Here is an 18,389-nt window from a genome sequence, read left to right as displayed (position 1 = left end):
TTAACTCACACTATACCAGGGAGGCTAGTGCAGGCCCTTATAATTTCTCTCTTTACCTATTCTAATGGCCTCCTGACTGGTCTCTCTGCCTCCAATCTTTCCCCTCTCTAGCCCATCTTTTACAGCAAAGAAGCTTTCTGAAGGTACACTCCATTCCCCTCCTCAATGGCAGCAGTATAAAATGCAGATTCTTTAGGAGAGTATTTAGTGCCCAGCTCAATCTTTCTATAATTTACCTTTCCAACATGATTTCCTGGTGCTTCTTTTCGAACTTATGAACTATAGACAAATTGGACTAGTTGACCTTCCCCGCACTCTCTTTTACTGTGCCTTTTTGAAAAAGCACTTATTAAGTGTTTACTATGGCAGCTAGCTGTTGTAGTGAATAGAGTGCTGGGCCTGGAATCAAGAGGACCTGAGTTCAAATTTGACCTCAGATACTAGCTGTGTGATCCTTGTCAAGACACTTAACTCTGTTTGCCTCTGTTTCCTCATGTGTAAAATGACTAGAGAAAGAAATGGCAAACCACTCCAGTATCTTTGCTAAGAAAACCTCAAATGGGGTCATGAAGGGTCAGACACAACTAATTAACTAAACAACAGCAAGAAGTGCTTACTATATGCTAGACACTGTATTAAACACTGAGAATACAAACATAAAGATAAAAACAATCCCTACCCTCATGAAGTTTACATTCTAACCAGCGAAGACACTAATCGAGAGGTAGTGGCCAGAGAAGTGTGTTTTGGTCTGCAAAGTCACAGCAATGGAGGGGGTGGGGCATACAGAAACTAATTTACTCATCTTTTCTAGTAATCATAGTATTTATGTGATTATTATTTCCAGAGTTAGTGGTAGAAAACTGAGGGGTGGGTAGAACAGGAAAGCATGCATGGGACAACATAATAAAAATATCTAACATTTTTATGGTGCTTTAGCGTTTGCAAAGTACTTTGCGTATGTTATTTCCATAACAATCTTGTGAGGAAGGTGCTAGTGTTACATCCATTTAAGCTGAGGCTGAGAGAGAGGTTAAATTATTTGGCCAAAGTCACATAGGGTCTAGGTAGAAGTTGAACTCAGATTTTCCTGACCCCTGATCAACACTCTATCTATTGTCTCAGCGGGCTGCCTATGTGGGTCATGAAGATGGCCAGAAAGCAGGTAGATGGGTCTGAGTCTAGGATAGATATGGAGAGCTTTCATCAATCAGGAGCCAAGGTGCCTAGGATGGGAGCTAGAGTTAGGGAATTGGAAGAAAGAGCCACTAGGCATGGCATATTGGTGGTGGAGAGCAGTGCTACATCATCTGTGTTGGTAATGAATTCTTCCCTTCTTCCCCATTGATTTCTACCTTTTGACCTCCTTCCCTGCTGTAGCCAGAATGGCCTTTGTTTTCTTTGAATGACTCAGCTTACCTCATTGAGCCTCTGGACACTGTGGCTTGCTCTTCCGGGGCAGGACCAGACAACTTCCTGTGTGATGAGTCATGGGGCTGGCTGAGGGGAGGTGTTAACGGCTACGCTGGGGGGAGGGGCCAAGTCAAGAACCAATCGGCCCTGGTCGTTCAGGCGGTGCTTGATGATGTCAAAAACTCTATAAGAGGGGAGAGGACAGCTTGAAGATCCTCTTTTCCTTTTCCGGTTGGAGCCAGAGACAGTTACAGCGACAGTTACAGCGACAGTTACAGTAACAGCCACAGCCACAGCCACAGCTGAAGCAGGAGCTGCCAGTAGCAGAGCTGACCTACGGGAGGAAGCTGAACAAAGACTTCAGTCCAGTGGGTAATCTTATTACCATAGAGGGGGAAACATGATTTTGCTTTACGCAATCATGCTTCTCTGTAGCCTCCTGGTTACTCTTTCAAGGCGTACTTATTGGGCCTGGAAGCTTTTGATCAATATATCAAAATGGGGTTGCTGGTTCATGGGTTGGTTACTGTGGAGCCTAAATAAATGTTTTGATTCTTCTGCCTTCTACTTTGAGAGTTTCTTATATCCGGCGGTTCCGAACGTTTCAGACATGTTTATGATCCTCTTTGAGATTATAAACTCTGCCCTCCTACTACATTTGGCGACGAGGATGGGATCGCTAGGTATAAGATCTCTATTTAGAAGCAGAACAATTCCAGAGGAAGAGATGAATATCCCAGGATGGGAGGATCCATTTTATTCCTCCCTAGCAAAAGAATTGGCTAAAAAAGCTGGACCCTGTGAAAACTGGGAACCAAGGCTACGGAGAGGAGATCCTAGGGATTTGGAAAAGTGTTTACGAGAAGTTGGGATTCAGTCAGGGGCATCACTATCTAGGCAAAGCTGGATAGTGTTATCAGCCTACCGGCTAGTATACGAAAGATTGAGATTAAGTGAAAGACATGGGGGCACTCCTACCCCACAGGAAGAAGAGGAATCTCAGATAGCAGGAGACCAAACTGACTCAAATGAGAACTTTTCTATTAATGTGGCTAAGAGCAACAGGAGACCAAAAAAGCCCAGAGTGCATTTCAACCCAGCCCAGAAAGAGCCTGACTGCCTGCTTCGTCCTAGCCATGGTGGCAGAGGAAGTGAGTGGGGGGAGAATGAGACAATGTTAGGGGCTGAGGCACAAAACACTACTGGGGTTCAGGATGTGCCTCACACAGAGAATAGGAGATGGTTAAATGATCAGACAAGGGCTCGACCCATACAAAGGAGGAAGACAGAAACCCGAGGTGAAGATTCAGTTACAAGGGAAATTCAGGAAGATTTCTCACCGCAAGAGGTCACAGATATTTTGAGTAGATTCAGCCAAGAATAGGAGAACCATTGGTATCTTGGATGGTAAGACTCAGTGATCAAGGGGCCAGTGGAATATCAGTAGATAGGACAGACTGCATGAGATTCATAGGTATCAGCCATGATCCTCTAGTTCAACAAGCTTTTAGGGAACATCATCAGCAAGGAGATGGTGATAGCAGGACTACTCTGTTGGCATTAGCCGCTGTGGGATGCAATAAGAGATATGCTACTGATTCTATGTGGCCCACTGAGCACAGACCCTGGTATTCACTTAGAGATTGTATCATGAGACTAAAGGAGGAGGTAATGAAGACTGCCATTATGATAGGAACTGCAGACAAATATTACAATGATCCAATGGAACTGCCTCATAGGAATTTAATAATTAGGACAGCTCCCCCTGCTTATAAACAACTAATTTTGAATTTATTACTTGGAGAAGTAGGGAGCCGTCTTACAACAGTGATAAATAAGATTTTACAGTTACATGACTTAGGTGACTGGGAAGGGATAGATCTCCTCGAGAGAGAAGGGTGAATAACCAGCAAACTTGGCGCCAAAGGAGAGTAACAAGGAAAGAAATGTTTACTGCTTTATTGAGAGCAGGGGTAGGTTTTGAAATGATAGATGGAATTCCAACCAATGAATTATACAGAATGTATAGAGGACTTGATAACACGAGAAATAGGGAAATAAGAACTGCTCCTGCAAGCCCACAAGCCACTCAGACTGAAGGTGACCTTGTGTGATTAACGGATGAAAACTTGTACATTTGGGGAAAGGCTGAGAGGACAATCTTAGTCTCTATCTAGGGTGGGATCCTCTTGGCTTCCTCATTATGTTCCTTTTGAAAAGAAACATTTCCCACCTGAGTTTGGCTCTGATGTTGGATCTTTGCATAACTGAAATCTCAACCAAACTTGAGATGATTTTATTTGAAGAATTATAGTCCATACTTGACTATTCTTTTTGTCCTTTGTTTTGGCTAACCTTGTTGCTAGTTTTGTTTCCTTCAGGCTTAAGCACCCTGCACTTTCCGGTGACTGCCTAAGCATGTAGCATTCTTGGAATTCCTGCCAGCTCGTTAAAGAAATGACCTCTGGAATGGGACTTTTTGGGGGCAGGGCCATCTCTACATCCAATTTCAGCATGAAGAAGCTATGGAAAATGAGACCTTCACCCCTCACCCCAAGATTTTGAGCCCCAATCGTTCAAGGGGGGTGGAAATGATGATAGTGTTCTGTTTACTTATTTTGTGTTATCCTTGCTGTGTTGTTTTATTGTTATGATATTATTGATCCTATGTAATGGATACAAGGATTTAGGGGTGGACATTTGAATTATTAATAATTATTTTGGGGATGATTGATTGAAGAGATTATCTTGCTGGGACCTAGGGGTGGATCACATTTGAATCGTAAACCAATATTTAGGAATGTCACCAAATGATATGTTTTGCTTTATAATGAATGATATGTTTTAGTTTCCTTTGTAATTGGATCACAATGTATGTTCTAGGATACATGGCTGATTAGATTATGTATCCTATAACAAGGGGTGGAGTGTAGCCAGAATGGCCTTTGTTTTCTTTGAATGACTCAGCTTACCTCATTGAGCCTCTGGACACTGTGGCTTGCTCTTCCGGGGCAGGACCAGACAACTTCCTGTGTGATGAGTCATGGGGCTGGCTGAGGGGAGGTGTTAACGGCTACGCTGGGGGGAGGGGCCAAGTCAAGAACCAATCGGCCCTGGTCGTTCAGGCGGTGCTTGATGATGTCAAAAACTCTATAAGAGGGGAGAGGACAGCTTGAAGATCCTCTTTTCCTTTTCCGGTTGGAGCCAGAGACAGTTACAGCGACAGTTACAGCGACAGTTACAGTAACAGCCACAGCCACAGCCACAGCTGAAGCAGGAGCTGCCAGTAGCAGAGCTGACCTACGGGAGGAAGCTGAACAAAGACTTCAGTCCAGTGGGTAATCTTATTACCATAGAGGGGGAAACATGATTTTGCTTTACGCAATCATGCTTCTCTGTAGCCTCCTGGTTACTCTTTCAAGGCGTACTTATTGGGCCTGGAAGCTTTTGATCAATATATCAAAATGGGGTTGCTGGTTCATGGGTTGGTTACTGTGGAGCCTAAATAAATGTTTTGATTCTTCTGCCTTCTACTTTGAGAGTTTCTTATATCCGGCGGTTCCGAACGTTTCAGACATGTTTATGATCCTCTTTGAGATTATAAACTCTGCCCTCCTACTACACCTGCCTGCAAGTCTAGCTCAAGCATTACCTCTTCTATTATAAAACTTCTCCCTTTCTCCTATTTGGCCACCCAGGATTGAGCCAGGAGTGACTCTTCTCCTTGTAAATCTCTTCAGCTACCTCATTTGACCTTTTCTAGGTACTTAATCATTTTATAATTTGAGTTGAATTATTTATGTTCATATCCCAACCTCCTGCTGCATTTTAAACTCCTTTAGAGTAAGTAGTCACTTCATCAGATTTTCATCTTTGTATTCCTATATACTAGTAAAGTATTTTTCACATAGAGGGATCTTAATGTTTGCTGAATTTTCATTTTAATTACCATAGACAAGTGATCATTGATAACAGCAATTTTGAAGTTCCTCAGACTTCTCCAAGGAATTAATCACTTATATTGTATCACACAGCTCTGAAATTAACAGATGAGTTATTCAGAGCAAAAAAAAGATGGATGGTGTTATTCACTCTGGAGATTTCTACACATTAATATTACCTGACTATTATTCATAACCATAGCCAAAGGACCTTGATAATAGAGGAAGCTAAATAATTACTAGTAATTATTAGCAGTGATAGAGTCCTGATCATATCCTTTGGTATTACATGTCATAACCTGACTGCATTCACAATGAAAGATCTTTTTCCAGTTCACATTCTAAAATTTTTAGGTCATTGCTCTTTGTTCTTCGGATGATAAAAAATTATCTTTATTGAAATACTTTCTAGATAGGGGAAAAGAAGCCTTTGCTAGGTGGTCTTTATTATGTTCAATTCAATGAAGGAAATATTTAGTAAGCATCTTTGTTATTATTCTGTTGTTTCAGTCATGTCCAACTCTTTGTAACCCCATTTGGGGTTTTCTTGGCAAAAATACCTGAGTGGTTTGCCATTTCCTTCTCTAGCTCATTTTAAAGATGAGGAATTGAGGCAAACAGGGGTTAACTGATTTGCCTAGGGTCACACAGCTAGGAAGTGTCTGAAGCCAGATTTGAACTCACAAAGGTGCCCTGCACTCTGTCCACTGTGCCACTTAAACGCCCTTATTAAGCATCTATATACCAAACTGCGCTAAGTGGTAGAGTTACAAGGAAAAAAAGAAACATTTCCTTGTCTTCAGGAAGCTTATGTTCTACTGAAAAGAAAATACATATACAAAGAAATAAATTTACATATATATACTACACACATGCACACCCACCCACAACCACACAAACACCACCACCCCCCAACACATACACACCATTTCAAAGGGATTCTAACAACTGGGGGAATCAAGAAAGGCATCTTGTAGGAGATGTTGCAATCTGAAATCTGGAAGGAAGCTAGGGATTCCAAGAGGCAGATGTGAGAAGAGAAGAGAAAACAACAGACACGGGGAACAAACATCTATGCAAAACAGAGACAGGAGATAGAATGTTATGTATGCAGAACAGGAAGTAGGTTGCTTTGGCTGAAACAAAGACTGTGCTGGGGGAGTACATGTTCCACTCCACACCTCCTTTCTCCCCCTGAATTAAGTTTGCCCCTCCCTTAATTTATCTGAGTTTGTAGCATCATCTTTTCCCCTGTTAATCAAGGTTTTTTTAGGCTAGGAGTGCAGAAACTTTTCCAAATTGAGTCACAATACCCATGGGAAGAGTCAGTCAAAAGTAATTCATGCTTACTTGTTGAAAGGGGAGGAAGGGAGGAACAAGGGAGAAGGAGAGACAGAGACAGAGACAGAGATAAACAGAGACACAGACAAGGAGACAGAGACAGATAGAGAAGGACACGACAGAGATAGACACACATGCAAACACACACACATACACAAAGAAAAAGACAAAAAGAGAAACAGAGACAGAGATAAATAGTGACACAGACAGGGAGACGGACAGAGAAAGACACGACAGAGACAGACACACGAGCAAACACACACATACACAAAGAGACAGAGGGAGCTAGAGAGAGAGAGAGAGAGAGAGAGAGAGAGACAGAGAGAGACAGAGACAGAGAGACAGAGAGAGAGACAGAGACAGAGAGAGAGGCTAATAGGTTGTCTATCTGATTTTAAAATTAAGTCCTTATTCAAATCGCTTCAATAAACTTAAGTAAGCTCCTACCATGTATAAAGAACTATGCTAGACACAGCTGGGGATACAAAGACAAAGACAGTTCCTGAAGACACAGTTGTTGTTATTCAGTCATGTCTGACTCTTCATGACCCCATGACCCCATGTACTGTTCATGGTGTTTTCTTGGCAAAGAAACTGGAGTGGTTTGCCATTTTCTTCTCCAATGGATTAAGGCAAACAGAAGTTAAGTGGCTTACCTAGGGGTCACACAGCTGGTAAGTATCTGAGGCCAGAATTGAACTCAGATCTTCCTGACTCCAAGCCCAATGCTCTGTCCACTGAACCACCTAGCTGCCTCCACAGCAGCCATCTTCAAATATTTGGAAAGACTATCATGTGGAAGAGGCTACCTACCCCACTTGGTCCCAGAAGGTAAATCTAAATTCAATAGATGGAATTACAAAGAGGCTGTAGATTGGATGCAGGGCAAAACTTCTCAAAGACCTTAGAAAGTTATGTTTCTTCCTCACTAGATAATAGGCTCATAGCTCTAGAGCTAGAAGGTCCTCAGAGCCCAACTCTCTCATTCTATAGATGAGGAATCTGAAGCCCAGGGAGGATAAGTGACTTGCCTAAAGCCACACATGTAGTAACCACAAAGGTGGGCTATGGGCTCAGGTCCTTTGACGCTGGAGCCAGGGCTCTTTTTCTTAGTTTTGTAATAACTCTTCCCTTTCCATTACAGTTTTAAATCTGACAAACTGGCTATCTATGCCTTTGTCCAAGGCAATGATAAAAGTGTCAAACAGAAGACCTTCAATCACTGAACCCCAGGGTACTCAATTAGATGTTTCCTTGCAAGCTGACATAGAAATAATAACGAACACTCTTTGAGTTTGGCCACGTAACCAATTCTGAATCCTCCTGGCTGTATTATTTTCTAGTCAATTTCTCCCTAGTTTTTCAACAGGAATAACAGGAAGGCCTTTTACATCATTTAAACAAGCATTTATTAAGCAGCTACAGTATGCATAGCTGCTTAATAAATGGTTAATAGTCTTCACCATTCTCCTTGGCAACTGTCAAAAAACGAAATAAACTTAGCTTTCAGCAGCATGTTCTTATTGAGGCCATGTTGGTTCCTTTTGATCACCACTTCTTTTAATCTATTTACTCATGTGTACTTTAACAATAGAGTCTAAAATTTTGGCAGGAATCATATATTTTTGCAAACTCCATTCATGCCCCTCTCTTTTTGAAAAGGAAAAAAAAGTTGTTATAAAGTCAACATAGGGTCATTAATCATAAAATCTGAGACCTAAAACGCACCTCAGAAATCATAGCTAGCATGTTAATAATAGCTAGTATTTAATTGGGACTTTTTGAAGTTTGCAAAATACGTTTAATATGCTATCCTATTTGAGCTTTACAACAATTCCATCTGTGTTGTAAATGCTATAGTTATCCCTGTTTTACAGATGAGGACACCAAGGCGAAGGGAGATTAAGTAAATTGCCCAGGGTCCTACAGCCAGTGTGTGATGCAAGAATAGAATGGAAGCCTTCTGGATTCCAAGCCTAACACTCTATCCACTTTGCCATCTAGCCACCATCTGTCTCCAACCTGTACCACAGCAAGAATTCTTTCTACCATGTTCACAGAAAGAGATAATTTCACCTTTATCCAAAGGCCTATAGAGGTCTAGAGTACACTGTCTCCCAAAGCAATCTATTTTGCTTTTGGAAAGCTTGAATTGTTAGGAAGTTTTTCCTTGTATCAAACTTAAATTGGCCTCTCTACCACATCCCTCCCCTCCCCCTATCTTCACCTCCCCTCCCCTCCTCTCTCTCTTCTCTTCTCTCCTCTCCATACATGGAAAGAGATCTGACAACTGCAATTTCAGCACTGTTTAATGAGCAGAAGACTACCTTACATTGACAGCTATAATAATACCACCTTGTCCTTTAAATGGTTTTCACTTAACTTTGGGCATTTTAAAATATTGCAATTTCTTATTTTTTTCTTTTACATAGCAGTGTTTGGAAATTTAAAAAAAAACCCATAGTCTAACCATTATATTCTCACTAGTCATCAGAACAGATTGAAGAAGTCAATTTCATTAGTTGAAGATATCCCTGTTTGTTTAGGAAACTTTGTCTCAAAGGGATACAGATGGCTTTTCTTAGTTTGGACTTGGCTTTTTGCCTAGACCAGAATTCAGAGGAACAAACTTATATTTACCTTTGAGAAAGGAATTTGTGACCTGACTTTTATTGGCCAGTTATGCATTAGTGAAATCCATAATGGCAAGTTTCCAGAATAGAAACAATCTCTTTGGCATACTTCCTTCAATACTTGAAAGCACTCATGACCTCTTCATTAATACTTTTTCTACCAAGGCAGATAGCCATCCATCCTTAGTAGATGGCTTCATAAATTGTCGTGCCTTCCCCTCACCTCCCACTCCGAAAATGTCACCTGGTAGCCACCCTGGTGATGAACCTTTGCAAACTTAATCAGCCCGCTCCTCAGACAACAAATACAGAGTCATCACAACACGTCACATGGTTCCTATTTGAACCTGATCAATCTTAGTTTGACCTGATGAGGTTTGAGCTCCACTGGTATAACATGGAAGTCATGTTCATGTCATGAATGTAAGCTCTTTGGAATCAAGCACTGTTTATTTTTGTCTGTTTCTCTAGTGCCTAGTATAGTGCCTGGCACATTGTGGTGCTTAATAAATTCATAATGAATTGATTTTAATTGAATGAGAGACAGCATGGTATAGTGCATAGAACACTGGACTTGTAGCTAAAAAGACCTGGGTTCAAATTCCTCTTCAGACATTTAGCAGCTATGGGATCGTATGTAAATCATTTAATCTTTTGGTGCCTCAGTTTCCTCATCTGAAAAAATGAGAAGCTCGGACTCGATAGATTCTAAGGTCTCTTCAATTTCTGCATCTTTGATCATACGAAAGTGCAATGACTTTACAGGAAGTATCTGTACATATTAGCAGAAATCATACATAGCATAGATTCAGAAGAAAGTTAACGGAATTGTGTCTGCCATGAGACTATTTTAAACAATGAGATGGTAATCACCACTTTTGGTAAAGGTACTCAGAAGATTAAAAGATTGTTAGGGGGATTGCAGTTGGTATAATTATATAACAAATGTAGAACAAAGAATACATGAAGAGTTTCTTAGGAAGGAGCACTGTGAGTGTGAAAGTACTTCATATTATTTGATAATAAAATCATTAAAATTGAGTAAGTAGTCCTTTAAAAGCTTTAATCACACTCAATTTTTTCATATAGTTGTAAAAATGGGGACACGATTTAGACACTCTTTCCAATCTCTCCCCAAAGGCCTGTTTACTCCAACAAGGAAAAAAACCCATCATCCACAGTGAAATATTTAATAGTTTGCTTTTGGAATAGTGGTGAATAGAGAGGGAGGAGAAATCTAGCCTCAAGAGTTGGAAAATCATTTAAAAGTTCTAAAAGCAATTTAATGATAACAGAGTCAGAATTCCCAAGAATAAACAAGTTTTCCCACTGCTAAGGAGAGGCCCAGCTGTGACTCCATACACTGAATCTATACATATCAAAACCATAGATTTTTCATTGTTGACTGGTGAATGTCTCCTGTAATGTGTAGACCCTTTTGATTGGTGAGGAATTGTCCCCAAAGACAAAATCACAGAAATTTAGAGTTGGAAGGGACCTCAGAGATCATGTAGTCTACTTTATACCTGACCAGGAGTCACTTCTATCACATTCCATGCAAGTGGCCTTTCAGCTACTGCTTAGAGACCTCCAACAAGGAAGAATCGATTTCCTCTAGAGGCAGCCCCATTCTCTTATGGTTCATTATGATAACAATTTGGAAATATTTCCTTACATTAAGCATAAATTCACCATCTTGTGATTATTGCCTATTTCTGCTAGTTTTGCCCTTGGGGCTGAACAGGGCAAATCTCCCTTCCAAGTCACAACCCTTCAGATCCTTAAATAGAGCTATTACACCTACTCCCTACCCCAAGTCTTTTCTTCTCCGGGAATATGCCAGGCACTATGCTAGGTGCTGAACACACATATTGAAGAAATGATACAATCCAGATTTGTAAGGAATTTGCATTCTCACTTTTGAGGAAACAAGGACATACATAAGTATAGATAGAATAAATATCAAAAAGAATAAATATAAAGTAAGTAAGAACAAGGCAGCTTGAGAGGGATGGCCCTTGCAGCTGAGGGCATTAGGAAAGATTTCACATAGAGGTCAATATTCAACTGGGCATGGTGGTGGTGCACATCTATAATACCTTCTACCAAGGATACTGAGGGTGGTTGATTGTTTCAGCTCAGGATTTCTGAACTTCAATGAGCTAAGCTGATCATTAAGTCTACATTAAGTCTAGTACCAATATGGTGAACCCCAAGGAGCAGGAATTAACTAGGGTGCCTAACAAGGGTGGAACAGTCTAGAAATGGAGACAGTCAAAGCTTTTGTACACATCAGTAACCCATAAGTGGTGACTATACTGTTGGCCTGTAAGTGACATAGGGAGAACCAGTCTCAAACAAAAGAACAACTGTACAGTTATTTCAAATAATGCTTATACAGCATGATCTTGAGGCTCTTCACTATCCTGATTGTTCTCCTCTGGATGTTCTCCAGATTCCCAATGTCCTTCTAAAATGAATTCCTTGGAACTGAGCACCATATTCCTGAAGCAATCTCACCAGGGAAGATAGCAATAGAACTATATATCACTTCTCTAGACCAGATACACCAAATGCTTTCAAATGTCTGTATAGAATCTTTATTTAAACTCCCCAAATATTATTACTGTGTGCTATTACTAGCCTTTCATAATATCACTCATTTCTCATTTGAAATTGTTTCTATACCTTACTCAATTATAGAATTAGTGCATTTTACCTCTTAGCCAGACGTGACTACTAAGTCAAATCAATTTGCTTCTCTGAAAAGCAAGCCCAGGCTTGTAAGAGAAGTTAGGGGATATCACTAGATGTGAAGAATTCCTTCTGCACCACTGACTAAACAGGAGAGATTACAGAGACAAGGTCCTCTCCTCTCTACCATCTTGTTAACCTACAGGCATCTTTTGGTACTTTTGCAAAAGCCTAGATCTCTGAGCTTCGTTTCCAAGAAGCAAGCTCTTAATTTCCTCTGACACGCACAATGAAACATATTAGAAGCAATTCAAACACTTATATGGATGAGATAATAAAATAGAGATGGCTTTTTAATTTAGTGGTTGCCCTCTGGGAAAATAGCGTTGAGGCCATCTGATGGATATTTAATTTTAAAAATTCTTAAATCTTTACTTCCTGGTCCCATATTCTAAGCTTGTAATATCATTTTTGTAAGTGGTTCCCACCATATATTTGAACAAATTGGACTAAATATGCCACCTTCCCATAGATCTCTTGCTATTTAAAAGTATGCATTCTCTTCCAGCATGAACTCATCCAGTTGATCTCTGCTGAGTTAAAAAAAATGACTGTAAATATAACTCCCACCTATTCAAATTAAGCTCTTTCAAGATATGGGAAGCTAGATCTGCCTGTAACTCAAAAATGCTAACAATGCTTGTGTAACTTTAGTTCCTCAACATCTGGAACTGATCATCCCGGTCCATTGGTTAAAAGGACTGGTATGATGAGTCCCAGATGTTTAAAAATGGCAATACTTTTCAGCCCAACTGGCCTGGGATAAGGGCTAAATGAAAGGTAAATGTTTAAATTTGAGGGGGCTAAGTGAGCTTTGGAGTAGGCAGCAGCAATGTTTGAGCACTGGCACAGTGGTAGGGTTCTCTCAAAGCTAATAATGAAGTTTTTAAGATCAAGCTACAAAGACAAGGGCTCACTTTTTTGCCACATTCTAGAAAAGCCATGCTTGCTCATTCTGGACCAACTCAGGAGTGCAATTCATCCTCACTGCCTATGACCTGTATTGAGAAAAGAAGACTCTCCATATAGAGTAAAAATATAGGTTGATAATTGCTCAAAAAGATGTTTTACAATATCACTACAAAGTGTGGTTATGCAGTAACAGCTAATGTGTACTGCCAGTATCATTATAATGGCAGAAAGATATTAATATCTGTACGGACTTTTTTATTATTTAGTGAGATCCCAGAAAAACACAGTAAATATTTTAGCTCCTCTTTCCCACAGTTTGATCATTCAAGTACTGGAATGTCTTTGACTTCTGTAACCCCCACCCCCACTTTTTTTTTTTCTTGGTCTCATGAAAGTTCTGTGATATGCCCAGACAAATTTCAGTGATATCCTGAGTTCAAAATGACTTTAGAAATCTTTTGGAAAGAAATATGTAGTTTTATTATACCCTTCAGTATTCATGAAATGGGCTCCATTTCCCTCAAGGAAAACTACTCATAATATGAAGAAGTGTGTATACAAAGAATCCAGAATGTCTAATGGGTAGTGATAGTAGCAATTCATTATCTTTTCCCCCAACCGACCCCTCTTCCCAGTGTTTCTGTTTCCCTAATTAAAATAACTCAGGGGTTTCATATCACATCCAGAAAATTGACAGAGATCACAAAAAATGGAAGTAGTGTGAGCGGAGAGGTTGTGCAAAGTCAGGTGTACTAATACATTGTTGGTGGAGCTATAAATTGGACAGAATTGTGATAAAAGGGACAAATCATTTTCCTATGCCCTTTAACTTGGAGATCCAACTGCTAGGTGTATACCCCAACAGGGTGAAAGAAAGAAATGTCCCACATATATCAAAATATTCATTGCATCACTTTTTTTAGGGTACCAAAGAACTAGAAACAAAGAATGTCGGCATTGACTGCTGAGTGGCTAAATAAATTATGGTATGCAAATATAATGGAATATTATTGTACCATAAGAAATGACATGTAAGGGCAATCAGTGAATGGGAAGATCTTCCCCGCCCATTTGAGTGGGCTTGGGGTGGGGGGGCTCTCAGGGTCCTGGGGGGAGTGGCTAGGACTGGAGCCAATGGAAGCCTGTGGTGCGAGGAGCTTGCTGAACGGTTGGAGCAGAGCTAAGAGGCAGTTGGAGAGGCAGTTAGTGAGGCAGTTGGTGAGAGCAGTTAAGAGCTGAAGGAGAGTGGAAGCAGTCAACTAGCTGGAACACAGCTTGGAGATTGTGGCGGAAGTGGTGGAAGCAGGAGCAACAGTGGCAGGCGCTACAAAAAAGCAGGACTGACCCTCATGGAGACCGGAGAGTGCTGAGCAGGCGCTCGAGGCCAGTGGGTGGTCTTCTTCCTGGAGGGCCCTGGCATTGGGGGGGGAAACACCAGTATGGCTTGGCTTGCTGCCATAATGTTTTCCTGTGGCCTCCTGGTCACTATTGTGAGATATACTGGTTTTGGAAGGTTCTTGCCAGGATGTTGAATTGGGGACACTGGTCTGTGGGACTGCTACTTTTGAGTTTCAATAAATGTTTTAACTCCTCTGCCTTCTACTTAGAGAATTCCTTATATCCTGTGATTCTGGACCATTCAGGCATATTCATTGTTATCTTTGAAGTCATGAATTCTGCTTTACTGATATGCAGGTATGAACAGTCAAAGAAACATGGGGAAGCACACATGAAATTGTGTCATCCAGTCATCTGCCATTCTTCTCATCAGTTGAAATAGCACCCTCTACACTGGACCTCCAGGTCCTAGAGAAATGAATCCTCTTGGCTTTAGAACTCTTACACTGGAGCTACCTTAGCGATGGTTTCATCAATCAAAAAGTGAGAGAATTAGTGAGGGAAAAATATATCCTAGGTCTGATTATTATCAACAGGGAAAAACTGGATGTGGAGGAGAAAATGATGGAAACCTTGGGGAGAAGTAAATCCCTTCCCCTAGGAGTTTTTAATGGTGGCCTTGTGGCAGGTTCCCCACCCCTACATTGGGGTAAAAGGAGAAGGGAATGACCTGTGTTTACCCATCTGGCTAGAGTGTAATATTCCTGAGAGTGGACCTTCTGAGTCTAAGAGAGGGTAACATCTGGAAAACTGATGGAATTCGAAGGATCTTATAGAAGCACATCATTGCCTGATGGCACAGGCTGATGAATTTTCTATCCTATATGACCTAAGAAGGGATCTCATAGATAATGCTGTTCCTGAATGTCTGTCTCCTAGTTATCAGGGAAGATTTCCTAGGAAGTATGGTGTTAAACATACTTTTAGCCTTCTAGCCAGAAGAGTGACAATTCTTGGACAGCTTTCAGGGTTGCCTTACCCATTTGAGACTTTAAGGATCTGACTTTCTAGTGATAGAAAGGTTGTTTCTAAGAACCATGTCCTTGAGGAAAGAAGAGGTTTGCACATGTGGTCCTTCAAAAATGAAAGAGCTGTAGGGAAGTAAATCCACAATATTGGGGAGCAGAGAACCTGTATGTTGCTCCCCAATATTACTGTCAAGTCAAATCAACAAGCATTTATTAAGCATATGCTTTGTCTTGGGCATTGAGTTAAACACTGGGAATACAAATATAAGCAAAAAGATAATCCTTACCCTCAAGGAACTTGCATTCTAATGGAGAAGACAACACTTAAAAAAAGCTGAAAAAAGGATGAGGGTAACTATAAGAGGGTATGGTGAAGAGATAAGTGTGGAGAATCAGGAGCAGAGCTTGGAGAGCAATGAGAACATGAACATATCTGGCATGGTCCCTTCCTTAAAATGGAGTTTCCAGGAGGGACTGGTCAATCAGAGAAAGGAGCTGTAGGGTCTGTGAGTTAAAGACTAGGTGGCTCTGTAGTGCTGGACTTGAAATGAGGAAGATCTGAGTTCAAATCTTGATTCATACACTTGTTAGCCATGTGACCCTAGACAAGTAACTTAACGTCTGCCAGTTTTTAACACTGTGTCTGGCACATAGTAGTGATTTAAAAAATGCTTGTTGACTGACTGAATCTGTCTGCCTTAGTCTCCTTACCTGTAAAATTGGAGTTATAATGATAATAATAATAAATACAGTAATTACTTCACAGGGTAGTTGTGAGAATAAAATGATAAAATATTTTAAAAGAACTTTACAAACCTTAAAGCACCATATAAATGACAGCTATTAATACTATTTGGAAAGTGCAGGTCTGATGGAAATGAAGTTAGTTACCTGTCCAATGGCCCCAAACAGTATTTCTTCTAGGGGAGTTCAAACCACTAGGTGGCAATATGATTCTTGGGAAGACTTTATGGAAGAGCTATGTTTCACTGGAATATCATGATTTTTCCTTGCTGGCTAACCCAAGTTCAGTTCCCTTCCAGGGGAGTCCAAAGCATGTGGTGTTATTGAGTCAAAAGGAATCTAAGATCTTAATCCAAAAGAGAGATGTGTCAGAGAGGAAAGAGAATTGTGTTGATTGCTTATGGGCTACTGTGTGTGTGTGTGTGTGTGTGTGTGTGTAGGTTAATATAAGTTTTTTTGAAGCTTCTTGAGCACAGGGATTGTTTCATTTTTGTCTTTGTATCCTCAGGACCTAGAATAGTTCTTTATATAGAGAATACATGTGGACCCTGTGATGTGCACAGTTTTGATACTCCTGTGAACAGACTAAGGAATATAATAATATAATAACTTGACTAATACTTTCCTTAGTACTGTTGATCATGTGATCATGTGTAAGCTTCTAAAGTCAAGGCCTTAACTCACTCTGGTGGTGGAATGTGGTGGGAGTAATATCCTAATTCCTACCCTCTTGCAAGTTAGGCTATTCTTTAAATTTAAAAAATAATAGCTAGCATTTATGTGACACTTACTATGTGCTAAGTGCTTTACAATTATTATCTCATTTGATCCTCACAGTAGCCTTGGGAGGTAGGAGCCATTATCATCTCCATTTTATAGGTGAGGAAACTGAGACAAACAGAGCTTAAGTGACTTGCTCAGAGTCACATAGCCAGTAAGTATTGAAATCATTCTCAAGATTTGGTTGGCTCAGGGGACTAAAGGCTTGTGCTGATGACATCACTTCCTGACTGTCTTACTACAAAAAAGGTAGAAGGAGTTCCAGTTCCTCTATGAAGCTTGACTGGTGGACCATGATGAGCAACCCAGGCAAGGAAGCATCGCTCAGCTGATTCAACTTGGCAAATCCTCAATATCCTCAATCCTTGGCATATTCTTACTAAATACCCTTCTTCTATGGCTAATTAAATCCCTTTTGTTACCTTCTGGATGATCTAATAACATCTCATTTCATTTTGGTACCTGAAAGAGCAAGGCAATAAACACAACATCCATAATAATCGTGAATATGCCTATGTAGTTCTGTATCGCAAAACGTGAAAGACTCTGTAGAAGAAGTAAAACATTTATTCAGACACCAGATAAACATATCCCATAACCAAAAAATCTGCTCCCACAACCAGTAAGCCCACTTTATCATAACAGCACGAAACTTTAAACACAATATCACAACATGGAGCCTCGCCATCCCATAACCTTCTGCCTCCCTGCTGGGACCTTGCCAAAAACTCACAGTACAGCTACCACAGTCTGCTCGGCTATCGCAGTTCTACTTTCTTTACCTCAGCTCTAATTATCATGAAGGCCATTAACAGCCATAACTGCTCTCAGCATTTCCTGTGACACACTTTCCTTTTCCTGTCAGGGAGCTCCTCCCACCACATGTGACTTAGGCTTCCTGTGACATAAGCAGGTCACATGGCCTATTAATGGGTGGGAAAGATCTTTGAATCTAAATTACTATTACGGTATCAAACCTCAACAACCAGGGGACTAGCCTGGGCTAGCTAGAACCTAGAACAATTGGTGTAGGTGTGCAGGGTTAGAACAGGATTATCTCAGTGAAGTGATGGATGGGCAGCTCAGAAGCAGGTAAGCTCAGATTGATCCTCATGCTTTTGGAGGTGTTTTTGGTGATGCCTTTAGACATAGTGGCTTCTTACCCTCAAGCACACCTACTGGGAGGTTAGAGAATAAACTGTCTGTGGTGATTCATTAAGGAGAGACAGATGTGAATGTGCTTGATGTCCTTAAGAACTCTACTTTGAAGATAATTGAAGTAAACCGTCTTTTAGGTCCAAAAGCTGTGTTATCCCTAAGTCTTCTAGTTCTACTAGGGAATTTCCATGAAACTCAGTTTACCTTCAAAGCAACTAGAAAGAGATTAGATTTTCTTTTTCTTTTTTAATCCCAAAAGTGACTTTCCCTTCACTAGAAAAGGATAGATGCAGAAGAATGAGGTATGCTTTGCTCTGGAATTGTGGATGCAGACAAATAATGCCAGT

The sequence above is a fragment of the Trichosurus vulpecula genome, chromosome 1 (genome assembly GCF_011100635.1).
Source record: "Trichosurus vulpecula isolate mTriVul1 chromosome 1, mTriVul1.pri, whole genome shotgun sequence".
Lineage (NCBI taxonomy): Eukaryota > Metazoa > Chordata > Mammalia > Diprotodontia > Phalangeridae > Trichosurus > Trichosurus vulpecula.
This window is presented reverse-complemented; position numbering follows the sequence as displayed.